The sequence below is a fragment of the Passer domesticus genome, chromosome 2, assembly GCF_036417665.1.
Source record: "Passer domesticus isolate bPasDom1 chromosome 2, bPasDom1.hap1, whole genome shotgun sequence".
Taxonomy (NCBI): domain Eukaryota; kingdom Metazoa; phylum Chordata; class Aves; order Passeriformes; family Passeridae; genus Passer; species Passer domesticus.
In genome coordinates this window covers 44,617,033-44,634,769 of record NC_087475.1, presented here as the reverse complement: position 1 = coordinate 44,634,769, position 17,737 = coordinate 44,617,033, and the positions used below count along the sequence as shown (strand labels likewise).

Below are 17,737 nucleotides of genomic sequence, written 5' to 3'. Positions count from 1 at the left end.
ATAATAATAACCCCAATGGCTGCATATCTGCTATCCATTGCAACCAAATTGTTCTGAAATAAACCCTAGATATGTATGTATGTAAATATATATATATATGTATATATGTCATGGTTTGACCCTGGCACAATGCCAGGGCCCCCATGAAAGGTATATTTCCAAAATGGTTACTGCGAGACGTGACCCGGAAACAGAACAAAGCAGGCTCCAACTTGGGAATGGAGGGAAAAACACAACACTTTATTAATTACAATATCTAAAAAGGAACAAACACAAAACTAAGAATGAAAACCCTCCAAATACATTCCTCCTCCTCCCCTCCATTTTCTCCACAGAATGAAATAACACCATAGATTTCCACCACGTCACCATCTCTCACATAATCAACTTTCAGTACATCATCACCCCTCAAATAATCCACCCTCAAGCCCATCAAGGAGAGAGGAGTCCCCCCTTGCACCATAGGCTTCCCCTGGAAACACAATTGAAACCTCTTGTGCTTCCGTGTCACTCGTGGCACCGCCCAGAGAACATCGGCCCTTGTGACTTCTTCCCTCCATGTCCAGTGCTCTCACCACTGCACATGGGCCAGGACTGATTTAGGGTTCCCCGTTTAAGGATGCTCCACCCAGTTTCAAAAGCAGCAGTCTCTCAACTTTGGGACACCAGTCCCCCCCAAATTTACCCCCTGGGACCGAGGGGCCTCATGAACAGAGATCTCCCTCTCCACGGAGACAGAGGGCATCTCACACCCTTCTCAGCCATCTCTGTTCTCACCACTGCTTCACTCTTGACTCCAAGGTATTGCCTCCTCCTAAATAGAGTCTCCGGGTTACAGAAAAAACATGGGTCTGTCCATGGCCATACAAGAAAGAGTCCAGCTCAAGGCCACTCCATCATCTCTTCCCACCTAGGATTCTTCTCACCTCTTCCAAACTTTCCTCACACTTGCCCATTTCGTCATGCTTCATATCTCTCTCCTCATTGTGATTCAGCAGGATTCAGTATTTGTAAGTTTTCCATTATTCTACAAAGGGGTTAAAATCTTCGCCTTTGTCTGCCCAGAACTCCCACAGCTGCCGGGCACCTTCTCTCGCGGCATCCCCCGCTTCTGGCTGGCTGTGCTGCCAGCACAGTCTCTATCGCTCTCTCCGGAGGGGCTGCCCAGACATCCCAGGTCTCCTCCACCCCTGCCTCTTGCAGGGCTCCGGCCTCGCTTCCCTCAGGCCGCATGGCCTCCCCCTCCCCCACCCAGACGCAACTGGGCAGGGGAGAGGTTCAGACTCGACTCACCTCGGGATTCCAAAAGAGGAAGGCCTCTGGGAATCTTCTGCTTTTAACCCCTGTGTGTTCTCGGAAGCATATCCAGATCCTCAGTGGCCACAACAGGTGCCAATTTCCAAATCTGGCCACTGATTGGTTTGACCACAACCTTTCCAGAGACTCACTTCCTGGTCAAACCACGACAATATACAAACATGGATCATTCACTCTAATCCACTTCAAGGCGATCCCTAATCCACAGATCCAAGTGATCTGTGAACAAGAATGTGGGCTACCTTTGCCTATTGGGGTGAAGTATAACATTAGTTTTCACAGCTTACCAACTTAATTGTTGCCTTATGGCTGAGTACATGGTTTCAGTCTTCTTTATAAATGACAGAAAGAATGAGTACTTCCAGAATTTAAATACCTCAGCCTAAAGTTATCAGGTAAAATAGATCAGTGGATTCTAGAATGTGACTATTAACTAATTAGGAAGTTTACTGTAGCCATGATATTTTCTGAAAAATCCTTTTGCCAGGATTTTTTCTCCTGAGAAGCTGAGGAGGCTCAGGAAAGAAATGTAAACAATAATTATCTGTTGCTGTGGAATACAACAGGTGAATGTTGGTTGTTTCTAATTAATGGCCAATCACAGTCAGCTGGCTCGGACTCTCTGAGAGTCACGAGCTTTTGTTATGATTCCTATCCTGTTATTCCTAGCATTCCAATGGATCCTTTTCTCTTTCTTTTTTTTTAGTATAGTTTTAGTATAGCATTTTTTAGTATAGTTTTACTATAGCATTTTAATATAATATATATCCTAATATAATAAATCAGCCTTCTGAAACATGGAGTCAAGATTCTCGTCTCTTCCTACATCCTGGCGCCCTCAAAAACAACTATAATTTACAGGAAAGAGGAATATTTTCCCTGACCATTTATTTATATCTTTTAAATTAGCTTTTTAAATTAAGTAGCATGAATAGTTCCAACATAAATATTAAAAGAGTTGATACATAGGTTAGACAAACTTCAGCTGGATATTTTAATGTTTGCTTAAAGAGGTGGCTATGAGCATCCAAGTTTTGACAGTACTGGTGCCTACTTCATAGTTAAGTTGCTATCATTTTCCAGTCTGTTCCCAGATCAAACACAGAACTGCCCCTTCCCTTCTGACAGGATTTGTACAACATATTGCCAGAGAAGGATACAATCAACAAAAAAGAGGATCATGATGTATGAATGAATTTGTAAACACTCTACAATTAGTGAAGAAATAGGAAAATGCAATTTCCGTTATTCTCTAACTGCCTTTGATAAGTCATCAATGAAATATTTGAGAAATTATTTAAGTCAAATGATCAAATAATGAAAATTATGACAAGTGCTTTTTCTGACAGTACATTTAAATATGATTAAGTCTAATTTATATAGCACATATCAGTGCATAAATAACACTGCATGAACACTTGAGAATCTTGAAACACTGTCTCTTTATGCATTCACCACAAATTTTGAACATGTTTTTTCAAGCATTTAAGCACATGAGATCTTGTTTTCTGGGATCAATACAGGTCAAAAAGGATAAAGTCTTAGGCAAGCTAAATATATGTTTTTCCACAGTGTTCTCAGACATTCAGTTTTTCACTTAATTGAAGGAGCCTCAGTGAACTTAATTGACAAAAACTTCACAGACACTGACATTTTCTTTGTTGAATACTAAACTCCTGTATCTTCTCTTATGATTTCAGTCATACTTATTTGTAATCTGGCTTTAAAACAGAATGTCCATTTTCTGTTTTGAGGAGGAATATGCTAAATTACAGAAGTTAACAATTGCAAAAGAATGAGAAAAAATGCCATAAAATATACTTGTCATAAACCTTTTAAATATGTACTTGTTTGAGTTTCTCATTTTTCCATTCTCTTAAGGTCCTGGAGTTATTTTTTTATTTTTCCCTAGGTTTAAAGAAAGTGCAATTTTCACTGTTACCAGTCCTATGGAAAAGAGTCACACCCCTGTTTCTTAAAGGTTGTTCTTCACCTGCTTAGTTTTTTCATGTGAAAATGTTCTTTAAATGAGGTCTGAGATAACTTTAAGTGTTAAATATGTCTTTGTTCATTTGCCTGCTTTTATAACTTGTTTTATTTAGCATGACAATTTTCATTCACAACAAATACACTATTTTACAAAGCTCTTTTTTGGAGAATAGAGTAGAATGAAATGGAATGGAGTGGAATAGAATAGAATAGAATAGAATAGAATAGAATAGAATAGAATAGAATAGAATAGAATACTGCAGTAACTCTGTGGAGACATTTGTATCTACCAGTCAGTTAATTTAATTCTACTGTGAAGTTTTTCACATATTTGTTTTTTGCCAAAGAAAATGTAGTACTTTTTTTCAACACCATAAATCTTACATACATACATACATACAACATACAGATTTAGTCCATTTTTGACTTGTAATTTACATGGTTTAAGTAGCAACATGTTGATGTATTTTAATACATGATTGTCTCCACTTTTATTTCATGCTTCCTTTTGAAGGAGAAATTTTGAGTATATAGTAAGCAGTTCACTACATATTACATGTATCCCATTACTTATATGTTATGATATACTTATGTAGAGACTATTAAATGAACTGTACACAACAATGAGTTGAACTGTTTGCAGAGCCATCCATTAAGTATACAAGTTTCTAGTGAGCCCAGCTGAGAACAAACGATAGTGTCTATTTTAGAAAGTCTGTTACTCTCAAAGCCAGTATATAAAATGCTCAGTCACATACCAATTTCAATCCAGAGCTGCATAAACACTCTTTTTTAACCTAAATATAATTATAAAAATCCAAACAGAAATACTGTTTTAAGGGGCAACCATCTTTAACAAACTATTATGTGATATATTCTTTGAAAAAATTCTGTTTCTGTGAGAAAAACATTAATTGAGAAGAATAATCTACTATGGCTGTAAAAATCAATGCTACTTCTGATACAGATTGACATTCCTCCATGATTAGTTATAAGTTATTTTAATCAAAACTCAAGTATTAAATAGAACTTGTCTGGTCTTTGACAGCTTTAAGAGGTAGATGAGCTCAGAGAAAAATAGCTAAAGATAGATATACGGAAGTTTCTGGGCCTTGGAAATACACTCAGTTATCTGCCTTAGCTGTCTAGCACACCATAACGAACTCATGAGTAGGCCAAATCAGTGGCATTTAATAAGCACAAAATATATTTAGTGCTTTTGCTTCCACATGTTATCTAGATACAATTTATTTATCTTCTAAGTTATTATTTATTACTTCATTTGACTTTTCTGCTCTTTCAAGCTATCATGTAAATAAACCACAGAATTCTATTTTTAACACACCCTTAAAACAGTTTCACACCATATGCATAACAAATTCCTTTTATTTTCTTCAGAAAAATGTACCTTTTATCCCTCAAATTTGTCAGGTCAAGGAAGAGATGTAACAGGAAACTCAGCAGTCTTTGAAGTCAAACTAGATAGATCAGAAGTAGATTGATCTGCAAGAGAAAGCAAGGAAGGAAAATAAGAAGAAAAATAAGTGGTGAGTACACTTTAAAGTAATTCACAGTAAGGTTACAATATATAGAACAAGTTCTAAAGAGGTTTGAGATTCAGTTTTAAAATGAGATTTTGTTTGAGTTGATCAGGTAAGATGTCTGTCACAGTTACAGAAAGAAACTTTCACCTTCCTTTAGCAAAAATTATTTGTCAAGTTTTTAAATTGATTTTGTATCCTTAAAAATAAGCAATTATAAGCCAAATAGGAATTCCTGTGCAATTCTAATGCCATCTGCATTAGTATTCTTGTGATCAGGAAGAATGATGATTTTTATACATGTAAAAATTCATGTCAATGAATTTTGCATCAACGCTCAAGGCAGATTCAGAAATGAGATGTGAACAAATAAATGAGTTATACTTCATAAAATATATGTCAAGTCTAAAATTAGCTTATTTTAGGCTTTATTCTATATCACATTTACTACAGCTTTTAACAGAGAAAAATTTATTTGAATTTAAGATGTTTTAAAGGACTAAATGTGCTCCATAGTAAAAACACACAACAATTGTGAAGGTAGGATCATACATCTGCTATGCTCTGTACCTTTTAATTTCAGGATAAACTAAAACTTCATGTTATATCTAATTTTGTTATAATATTTTAGTTTTTGGTTTGTTTTAGTTGTGTTGGATTCAGGATTGGTTTCTCCTTTGTTTGCTTATTTTGGTTGTTGGGGTTTTTTTTCAGAAAAATCTGACTTTCTACTGTAAAACATCACAGTAGTGAACTATATTATGTTCTTTCAGACTAATTCAGACAATAGAATACAAAAACTGCCACATTATATAAATCAAACAACAAAATACCTGAAATACCAAGTAAAGCTATTCTTATTTATAGTATATTTGAATAAAATATTTTTCCTTTTCCTCATACACAGAGTGATGAACTCTGGTGCACTTAACTTCTTGTTATAGTTGAGATACTCAATAGATATAGTAGACCTCGTTTTAAGCTATCCAGAATCTTTGGTCAATCCTTGATTCATATTAAAGGACATAGCTGAGAGACTCTGGAATTTGGAATAATTGACATGAATTTCCTGCCTGATGTAGGCAATTACAATTATCTGAACAATACATACATGGATTGTCCAGCTGACAATAGAGTTAAATTTATTTTGATGTAGAGGATCCTTGTATTATAGGCAAGGTGTAAGTCTTCCTTGTTAATTCATCATTCCTAAAACTATGAATAATTAAACCAGGAAACTGAACAACAACTAGACCTCATAGGATCAAAGGACAATTAAGGCTGGAAGTGCCATCTACACATAAATGGACAACAGAAAAAAAAAAAATGTTACTAGGTCACCTAGTCCAATTATCAGCTCAACGTAGGCACAATATCAAAGTCAGATCCAGCTTCAAAGATCATCAGAATAATCAACCAAACACAATGAAAATTACAGTATTTCCAGTGATGGATATTCCACAGTCCATGTAGGAGACTTGTTTCCATGTTTGACTACTTTCATTATGATTTTTTTCTCCTAGTATCTAACTGGAGGTTTTGTTGTTCTTGAAATTGGAAATTAAAAACAAAGCAGAAAAAAACCCAAAAGCCTGCAAAGCATGATCAAAAAAGAAAAAGCCTTCAGCCTTAGGGTTCTTCAGTGTTGATTGTGACTCACCTCACAGTAAAATTTCATCATCTCTGTGTCATTTTCATAGTGTGCTCAGCATGTGTGGAAATGTTTCTATGGCTCATATTTGCAATAGTTTTAAAATTGAGTGAAATTATTTGCAGAAATTTGTAATATTATGGGATCAATTACACCTGCAATCCACATTCCCAAATACACCAGAAATAAAATATGCTCTTTCTTTAATCTAAAAGTACATGTGGCTGACGTAACATTTTCAGCTAATACATTTGGTTGTCGCTGTTCAAGATGTATTATGGGACTATTATACGAGTGAAAACAAAATGTCCTTTTTAAATGGAAAAAACAATGTAATCTAAAAACAATGTAAATCTAAAAGATTTAGTTGTTTCCTGACAGGAACATTGCATAGATTTAGGAGAAACAGTTATCTTTAGTTATTCTGTATATTGTGATAAATACATTTCACTGGCCTCAGTTAAGTGCTTGATACTGTTTGAACATACCATTAATATTTAGGTGGCCATTAAATCCGTATCAGTGCCTTATGCCTCACCACATACCATAGTTAATTAAAGGGAATGTAGAGTTAGAAAAGATGTTCTCGATTATTGAGTTGACTGGTGTTGCAAGAAGCCAGATTTCATAGGTTTTTCAAAACAAGGTTAAGCTGTTTTGCAGGGTGGTAAGAGTCGCGGCTTTTCAATTATTTTTTAAATGTTCAGTGATTTTCCTCTGCTAGTCTGATTGCAAGTCTGGTCCTGTACCTCCCTGTCCAGATGGTTAAAATCTTTTGCTAATTTATAGCCTTAATATATTCAATTCTGTTCTATATGCATTAAGTTTTGAGCCCAAATTGTCTTTATTAGCTAGTTGTTATCTTTCTGTGCCATTTTCCATGGTATGTTTTAGAGATCATCTTTCTTCTCAGTATTCATTTTGACACGATAAACCATCCAAGCTCTTTCATTCTATATAAGATGAATTCTCTTCAGACTCCTAATTGTCCAAGGATCCCTCCTCTGTTCTTTGCTTTGTTTGAATTGATCCCCTTTTAACTTTTATGTGCAGAATGGTAAACAACTTTGTAAAGTAGCTTTAATATCTCCTTGATATCTTCTTGCCTTTATTAACCAGGTTGTTCTAGTAAATTTTCCTTCATGTTGCTTTGTCATCTTAATGTATAATGATTGTTTAGTATATATATATATCCTCATTGAAAATTTGCCCTGGATAGAATTTTCTTTGGGGTTTTCCTTCTCAATCATACTTTGTTTTGCATTTATGGAGTTTTTTGTTTGTTTGATTAGTTTGGTTTGAGTGGGGTTTTTTTTTCGCTTTTTGTTTGTTTGTTTGTTTTCAGATTCAAGAAATTATTTTTTAAAACCTTCAGTTGTTTATATATTACTCATCAAGACTGCAGTCTTTCAAAGAAGTCAGTCTCAAATTATTTTAATAGGGAGATGATCAAACATTCCTTAAACTGTAGCCTTGTACCTAAGCTCTGTTTGAAGCCTTCTGAAAGAACACTTCTATTTTAACATGTTTTCTGTAAATTCAATCCTCTCTTTCTAGAAGAATAAAACTCTCTCCCAGGTTGCAATATTGTAACTGACAATCAGAGTAATACAGATGAATTCCAATGTTTACTAAAAATATACAAAATAATACCAATATTTCAAGTTAAAATATTTTAAGTAATACATCTCAAGTAGGTAGTCTTGAATTGGAACAAAATTAAAAAAAAAAAAAACTGTGAGAAGAATATTATCTTCCAAGAGCGTGATTCAGAAAAGAGTAATACACAGCGCTTATGCTTCACAGCATGTTCTACAAGTATTTTCGTAGCATGTTCTACAACCCTAGCAAAGATTACTTAACATTTTATTTAATAAGAGTAGGGAAGTCCAGTTATTTCAAAAACTTGTGATAAAAAAAATCAAGTACTTAATTAGTTTTTTGATCAGAGTGAAGGACACACACCAAAGTCTAACAGATGACATAGGGGTGAACATAAGGTTATCATGACTGAAAATTTAAACACCGCATATTACAGCATCATAGAAAATAAGGAGGGTGTAAATGACAAATAAGAAATGATGGATGGTAATCATCTGTAAAAGGCAATGGTGACAAGCAATTTGTGTTTGATATATAAAGAGAAACTGAATTGAGTGTTCCTCCAACCTTTTGGCTGAGATTCTCACAGAGATGGATGCCTTAGGGCCTTTTCACAAATTTCACTACCAATTTATTATAGTATATGGCAACACTTGATATGTTGCATTCATTTTTCTTTTGTTTAGTGAGTTTATAATGGTGTTGCTGCATGTGCCCCTTGCATTTCTGGTATAAAATGAAAACTATTCAAACAGTGTGTTAGAAATTTTAAAAGTCATGTCACCTTTATTGCTGGGGTTTTTTTAAATTTTTTGTTTACAGAGTATTTAGTGGAATGTAATAATAAATTCCTTGTTTGTGTTTGTATTTAGCCTTTACAACTGGCTCTAAGAATCATGTTTATGAAATAATCACTTCTGAAATTTCCATTTAAATTTTTTCAGCTTCACTTGTTAAGTGAAGTGAACTTAAGTTCATTTGTCTTCAAGTACCAATTTTCACTAGTCCTTGGGTTCTGCCTTATGTAGTTTTGACCACATGTAGTAACTTTGAACTTTTTAAAGACACTATTAAGGGAATCCATTTTTTTCTGCAATAAAGAATACCATTAAGGATCTACAACTTCAGAAAAATGGAAATCACAAGGTAGCATTTATTACCAAACTGCCTCACTAATATCAGCATTAATACAGCACAAAATATGAGTGTCTGGAGATAACATCTTCATGATCTTATGACGAACAAAAACATTTAGAATAGGAGCTTTGAAGAGGTGGAACAATTAATATGATGAATCATATGTTTATATAAATATATATATAAATATATATTTTATATATATATTAAATTGTTAAAAGCCCTAATCTTTTGTACTTTGCTACTTCAAATAAGAAATAAAATACCTTGGAGACAAAATTTGTTTGACATATATATTTTATTCCTTTCAGGAATAAATAAAAAAATCACAAACTCCTTGGCTTTTGCATCCAACAATGTGTTGTTTCTGACAAAAAAAGTTATGATGTCATAAGGATTTTTTTGCTTCAGATGCATTCAGCTGCAAAAATTTTCCATTTCAGAAACAAGTGAACTGAATCAAGAGTTAGGGATATTGTAAATACAGATTTCTATTTGTTATAGATAGTTATGCATCTAAGTGAAAATTCTTGGTCTGCCTGAATTTCATAAGCACGAACTGTGATAACATGTATATTTAATATGACATAATAATCCCAGTTTTCTTTAGGATGATATGGAGTTCTTTTGACAAGAAATACACACACAGTTAAAATTGCTAAAATCTTTGAAAGAAAATGACATTATCTGGCATTGTGAGTGTGTAAATATATATTGCATTTCTTGCCAATGATACTTCTTTTTAAGTCTTCATGTTAGGATATACCTAAGCGTTTGTTCTTGTGCATCTATTGCCCTCATCTTTCTTCCTCCAAGATGTTTTACTGAAAATTTGGTCATTGATCATCACATATATGGATGTCATCCTCCTTCAAATGACATATCACGTTTGTCTATGTTTTGATTTGTGTTAACACCTTTGCACACAATTAGCTTTTTATTTGTTGCAAAAACAAATTAAATACATTTTGCTAGCTGAAATATTATTAACTTCTGTGTGTACTTACTAAATATTTTTTAAGAAATGTAAAGCCTGATCAATGCTACTTGAATAACTCGGACTCTTTTACAGTCCATTCCATTTCCCAATAAATATTCCTTCATTAACTGTATTATATTTAAAGATGTTTAGAATGAGTTTTTCATGCAATTGAGGGTGTTTATATGATTGAGTTTTGAAAAAACTCATGAGCATTTTCCTCAACAAAGTACCTGTTAGGATTAATGTTTATATTCAAACATCTAAACTTAGGTATTGTTGTAGTTATAGTGGAAATCTTAAATTATCAAACCAAAATCACTATATGTATCAATGACAGAGATATCTTACCTCTGTTGCAGTTTGCATCCTAATTTTTGAGCCTGTTTAAATCGAAGGACACCAGAGAACTTTTGTCCAGGGAACCTCACTACTGATCATTACACTGCTGACCAAAAATACTTCTGCTTTAGAATAAAATGAATAGTTGTCTGTGTTGACTAAAAGGCTGCAGTCAGCTTGCCTGCTGAGAGTCTACTTCCGTTTTAGGTGACCAAGTGCCAGTGAAGGCAGCTGGAAGGTGAGACAAATTTCCTGTGGGAGATTTCTGCCTTCTGGAATAAAGATTGCATGTTCAAATAAATGCTAATAAATGTTTGTGAAAGAGTGAATAAACTGAGCTCTAGACCACTGGTCTTTGTTATGGATACATGTGTATACATGTATGTGTCTGTGAGTGTGACAGAGAATAGCAAAAAAATATCTCTGTAATTAGATACATTATCTAGGCTTAAGAGGAAAATATTGTGGCTAACACTCAAGACCTTAATTTTTCTTCATCTTTTAAACCTTGTTCTTTTTCTGGTGTTATCATTGAAAGGAAATTTACTTCAAAATATGTAAAATTATTGTTTTTCTCACTATGTTCCAAAGCAGCCTTATGTGTCTTTACCTCCTTTGATACTAACATTCCCATAAATATGTTTTTCTGTATATTCATTATGTGATTGTTCTCTGAGAAGGAGACCTAGAACTAGCAGAAGTCTCTAAGTGCAGAATAAATTTAAACTCAATTTTCTGATCCATGATACATTTGCATTTGACATATAATTTCAGAGTATACATTACTGTCTATAAAATATCTTTAATCATCTCTAATTATAAGTATACAATTATATGAGATTTAACTGCAGAACAAAAATTCAGACATTTTTGTCTGAATTTTGAAATAAAACGTAGGTATTATTTCAGAAGATATTCTTTTGTTGAGAACTATAGTTTAGATTTAGATTAAGAAATAACAGTGTAGTGGGTTTTTTTGGTAGAAAAAAAAAGTGCATGAGTTATAGGCATTTCAGATAAATTTTCAACATAAGAAATCCTTTGGTAAAGCAGAATACAGTTTTGCAACGTCTTTCAAGGACAGAAGGAGTCATGTAAGAATTCTTATTGTTAGGAATTCAGTTAAACCTAGTATTTTGGGGAGTTGTTTTTTGTCTTTTTTTGTGATTTCTTTTGCCAGAGTGGATGAATTCAAATTGCATCATGGTGCAGGACAAATCCTTTGATAATAAGTTTTGATAATTTTATTTTTGAGAATAGGTTGTGTGATTTCCTTCTACGGCAGGATGACCTTCCTAGTGGATAAGGGAAAAGCTGTGAATCTAGATTTCTGTCTAGCACATATAGCTGTCTGTCTATAATTTGGTGAAGCATTTGACATCATCTCTTACAACATGCTCAAGGAGAAACCAGCTGCTCATGGCTTCAGTGGGTAAAAACTGTGTGCATGGCCAAGCCCAGAGAGTGGTGGTGAATGGAACTGATCCAATCAGTGCCTTGTCACCAGTGGTACTCCCTGGTGCTCAGTACTGGACCCAGTCTTGCTTAAGTCCCTTATTGATTGTTTGAATGACGGTGCAGCCTCAGTAGTTCACAGATGACACCAAATTACTTGGGAGTAATTTGGTGTCATCTGTGAACTTGGGAGTTGGAGGCTAGGAAAGCTCTGGAGAGGGATTAGGATAGGCAGGATTGACAGGCTGAGGCTGACTGCACAAGGTCCCATAAGGTGACGTTCTGGGTCCTGCACTTGGGTTACAACAACACCATTCAACACTACAGGTTTCAGACAAAGTGCCTTGAGAGCTGCTCAGCACAGAGGGACTTGGAGATGCTGGTTGATGTACAGCTGAACATGTGCCCATGTGTGCTCAGGTGATGAAGAAGGTCAATGACATCCTGGACTGTACCAAGAACAGTGTGGCCAGCAGGACCAGGGCAGTGACTGCTCCCCTGTACTCAGCACTGGTGATCTCAAGTACTGTGTTCAGTTTTGGGCCATTCACTTCAAAAAGGACACTGAGGTGTTGGAGTGTGTCCAAAAAAGGCAACAAAGCTGGTGAAGGGTCTAAAAACATGACCTATGAGGAGCAGCTGAGGAAAATTGGTTTCTTTAGTCTGGGCATGAGGATGCTCAATGGCACCTCATTACTCTCTACAACTACCTGAAAGGAGATTGTAGTGATATAGGGATCATTCTCTTCTGCATGTCTTAAGCAAAAGGACAGGAGGAAATGGCCTTAATTTTTCTAGGGGAGGTTCAGATTAAATATTAGAAGAATTTTTCACTGAAACAGTCTTTAGACATTGGAATAAGTGGCCCAGGGAGGTGGTAGAGTCACCGTCTCTAGAAGTGTTCAAGAAATTTCTCAATGTGGCACCTGGGAATATTCTTTAGACATGATTGTAGTGTTGCTGGGTCGATGATGATGGTCTATTTGTGACTCTGTGTGGTCCTGTGATATTTATTTGGTTTGTGTTTTTTTAATTTCTGGCCGATCACTTCTGTCTTTATTTCTCTTTTTGGTATATTACATGGGTTTTATGAAAGAAGTCATAACAGCTGTTACAGCACCACCACCTTGGCTGTGAGGCTTAGCCATGCTCTGAGCTGGTTCTGTTGGAACCAAATGGAAGTGACTGTGCCCAGCACTGGGAAGTTCCATCACTCCTCACAGAAGTAGCCCTCCACTGCCAAATCCCATCTGTGTAAACACAAATTTAAATACAAATGTGAATTAAAAACACTTGCTGATTTGTTTAACAAAGGACAAGCTATAAAACTCCAGACTTTCCTCCATTTTCATGTGTATAAAAAATTCAAGTATCCCATGTGTATTGTGGACCTGTCTGTACAGTGAGGGTTTTTTAGTGCCTTCAGCATTGAATCAAGTAAATGTGTGATGCGACCCTAATAATCAACACCACATCCAGTGTGAAGCAGTAAGAAGTGCAAGGCCAGTGCTTTGTAATGACTCTATAGTACTTCAAGGACATAACACTGAGGGAACATTCATTACAATTTGCATAAAAGTCATCCTTTCCTCTTACTTCTTCTTGCATCTGTTACATTAAGACTGCAAGACTTAAAGGCCACTAGTGATGCATGTCACACTATCATAAGTCCATTTTGAGTTGGGAAGACTTCCAGGGAAGTTTCCTGAGGTCATTATCAGATGTTTTATATACCAGTGTAAAAAGAACTGAGTAACAGATACTGGTTTTTGTCAAAGGTGTCCCTGCTGCTCCTGCCCAAATGGCATAGAATGTCTTACATCTCCACACCAGACAGGTATGTCTAAAAGGCATAATATTGAACGTCATTTTTCCCACGTCTCCATGTGAGATGCTTCAAATAGGATCACTGTTTTATTCAAAACCAAAACCTCAACAATGTTATGAGGCCTATACTGAAGAGGGTTTTGGTTCTTGGTTTTTTGGGGTTTTTTTACAGTGTGAAAACACTGCTATGGGCTTTATTCTTGAATTATTTGCCTGTGGGCTTATTGCAGTTTTTAGACTGCAAGGGCTACTGAGAAAGAGATGAGTGATTATTTAGAATGTAAAGAGACAAAACTGTTGCATTTCTGTCTGCATCTGAGGTCTTGGCAACTAGATCCTCTTGAAGGGAGCTGTGTAGAAATGGCTGAAAATAGAGTTAAGGGACAGAACTAACAGTTAAGGATAAGGGATGAGCTGGGATCTTGCACTCAAAATCACAGCAGTTTGATGTACAACGTAGATCTACTCTGTTGTTTGTTTCCATAATACTTTGTGATCAAACAGCTTTTAAATTTTGACATTAAGACATGATACTAAGGAAAAAACATATATTTTAAAGACAAAGGAAACTCCAGACATAAAATATAAAATAGATATATAAAATATCAACAGCATTCTGTAAGGATGCAGTGTTTGAAATAAGAATTACTGTAAAGAGTGAATAGAGAGCTTGGTAATTTCATTTATTTATGTAAGGGAGGCTTCAAGGACTGACTCCCCCATGAACACTGTATTACTAAGAGCATGAACACAGGCTGGGCAAGCAATATTCCTACTCAGGACTTTCAGGAGCCTTTCTCAGAGATACACATGATATGAAATACAAGAATTCTGTACTTAAACACCAACCTAATATTTACAGATTTAAAAAAAAAAATTCAGCTCAGGTTTTAAAGCATGTAGTAGAATCTTAAATCTTATTGTAATTTTCATAGGTATTTAATCTGTCAGTGTAATAACAGCTTTTCTTAACTGTGCTGGATACTATTCCCCATAAGTGCTGTTAGCAAGCCCTATGGATTTTCTCAGGAATAAGGCAAATGGCATCATTAACTTCACACCAATGCCCAGTGCTCCCAGAGAGTAGAACACATATCTTCTAAGACATTCTTATGTAGGCAAAAAGGTGTTCGTTACCACAATTTAGTGACTGGTGAACTATAAAAAGTGCTCTTGAAATCTTTCTTCTATTCTGATAGCATAGAAATCTATTGGAATCTTACTTTACACTGACTGGCACAATAGACCCTATCCAGTGCCTATGAAGCTTAAAAAATCTGAGGAGAATGAATCAAGGAAAGAAAAACCAGAATATCTGTGTCAATGTTTTCTTTTTGCGACCTGGTAACCTGAAACAATTTTTCTTTTTACAGGGAAAGAGGAAGAAAAAAAGGTTGTTTTAAATGAACTGAGTGTAGGGATAATAATAAATTTTGTTTATTTTGTAGTTTAAAAAAATGTTTCTTTTCCAGGAAACATTCATTATTTTATTAGAATTATTTTCTAAATCTCCTAGATAAAGAAGAACTAGTCCTCAGAAAGAAGTAGTAACTGTATTAATTAGTTGAAGCTATAAAGTCTTCCATATGTAGTGCTTTTTGATAGATGCTGAAGTTTCCCACTGGTTTTGAAAAAAAATGACACAGGGTAACAACTTTCTCACTGACTTTTAGAAGGCAGAAGGAGAAATCAGTCTATTTTTAGGTTATATTACTACAGGTTTTGAGAATAGCTCTAAATTAGTCAGGTGAATGATCCATCGTGCCTGTCTCATTTATTGTTGCATAAAGTCAATTGTCCTCTGCAGTGCCTATTTCTGTTGACCACTCTGTTAGGTTAAAGAGGTTGCCTACTTTTTCGGTGCTTAAATCTGATGAATCATAGAATATCCTGATTTGGAGGGACCCACAAGATCATCTTGTCCAATGAGATGAGTCCAGTATTTTCTCTACACGGAGTAAAAAAAATGTTTGACTATGTAGTCTAATGGGAAGGATTCTATTTCCAGCTGCAGATTTCTAATGCCAGCTTAGATATTGTGGATTATGGATATCAGCTGTTTGGGTTTTCTTTAGTAGAGGGTTGTTTGCTTGTTTGGGATTGGTTTCTTTTGTTTGGGGTTTTCCCACGAAAATTCAGGTCTTTAGAAATTCTAGTAGTATACCTGTCAAATTCACCTAGAGGTACTGCACAGCCTAAGATTTATTAAGAGCTTTGTGTTTAGCAGTGAAATCTCATAATTTGCTAAAATTTCCGTAGTATAGTTTTCTAGATGATAGATTCCAGTGGTAATTTAGGTATTAAGATATCTTAACTATCTTAATGTAGTCACATATGACATGACATGAAGATCGCCGTTGATCATGATGAGAATTTGAAAACCTAGTTCAAACATATTTTTACAAATTTATATGGTTATGAGATCTGTGCTGAATACCCCCCAAAAAATTAACAAACATACAAAAAAACACCCAAAAGAAACCCAGCACATGCAAGTCATTAAGAAATAACAATCCCACTTAAATTTTATGATACATGTTTGAATTATTTTCTATTAATATAGAATTAATTCATCACATCTTTTTGTGAGTACAATTACAGTCTCTAAACAAAATAACATCACATGATTACTGCAGAAGCAGACCCAGAGTTTCCTGAAATCAATGTAATTTCTCTTTGATAATGTAACTAATTTTCTCAAGAGGGTGTTGCAATTTATTAACACACTGATTTATTTTCCATTTATTTTCCTTAAGGGAAGGTTCTAGTTTTCAGTTCTGGTAATTTGTCATCTAGCCACTACAAGAATAACAGCTATAAATTTTCCCAGAGACCTTCTCAGTCTAAGCGCAGAAAAGTCATTTAGCAGCCATAACTTACACTCAGAGGAGCTGCTATGTCAAAAAAATGCCACAGGTACTTCTCTAAAATACTCTGCTAACAACTCTCCTTAATGGTGGTACAGCATGTGAACAAAAGTGCTCCTGCATACTACATGTTTGTAACAACATAATGCTGCTGAATGTCACTTGCAATCCTTTCTCATTTCTTTTAATGGCTTTTTTTTCCCTGAAATCCAAAAGCTTCAACTGGCTTGTCTCATTTCAAAGCAGAAATAAATGAAAATATGAGAAATTCTATCTATGGAAATCCCATTTTTATGCAGTTTGTGGTAAGAGGTGCTAAAACAAAACACATCTTTATGATGATACCTATATCCTTCTTCATAAATTATTATCCTTTCAAAATAAAGGTAAACTCAAATCATTATACTGAGATTATACCCTGAAATCATTATACTGAGAGTCATTTATTTCTTTGTGAATCTGCACTCTGAGCTACCTTTTGTTTTGGTGTCTTGCTGTTTTAAAGAAGTAGACAGATGATTATTCTAATAAGAATGTAAACCAATGAAAGCTAAATTAATAAAAATGAAAGATGTATTCTTTTTCACACTTATTGATTCCTGATAAAATTAACAAAATGGCAAATGTGATGATTCCAATTCTTTTGGGATTTTATTGGAATGCAAGGAAATTGATGGGAAAAAATTGAAGAAACTTGTTTCTACTTGTGGTGGGTTGACCCTGGCTTGCAGTCAAACACAGGCACTCTCTCTCCCCCTTCCTCCCTGACACACTCCAATAATCTATGGGGAAAAAAATATGAAGGGGGGGGGGGGGGAACAGAAATTAAATAGAGAAAACTCATGGCTTGAGATAAAGACAGTTAAATAGAGGAAAGGCAAACCAGCAAAGCAAAAGAAATCACTCATTCCTTCCCATCAATGCCCAGCCTTTGTCTAAACCGTTTCCAACTTGGAAGACACCTCCCTTTCTCTGCTTCTTCTTCCTTTACTTTTATTGACGAGGGTGATGATGTGCTGTGTGAAATATC

The 17,737-nt window shown here is 35.0% G+C and overlaps 1 long non-coding RNA gene across 1 annotated transcript; it reads left to right on the top strand.

Moving 5' to 3' along the window:
* Positions 1-273: 273 nt before the first annotated feature.
* Positions 274-10,776, top strand: LOC135295353 (uncharacterized). The gene is made up of 4 exons (XR_010357416.1): positions 274-801; positions 3,230-3,298; positions 4,705-4,853; positions 10,579-10,776. It is a non-coding gene; the product is annotated as an uncharacterized LOC135295353 (long non-coding RNA).
* The last annotated feature ends 6,961 nt before the right edge of the window (positions 10,777-17,737 follow it).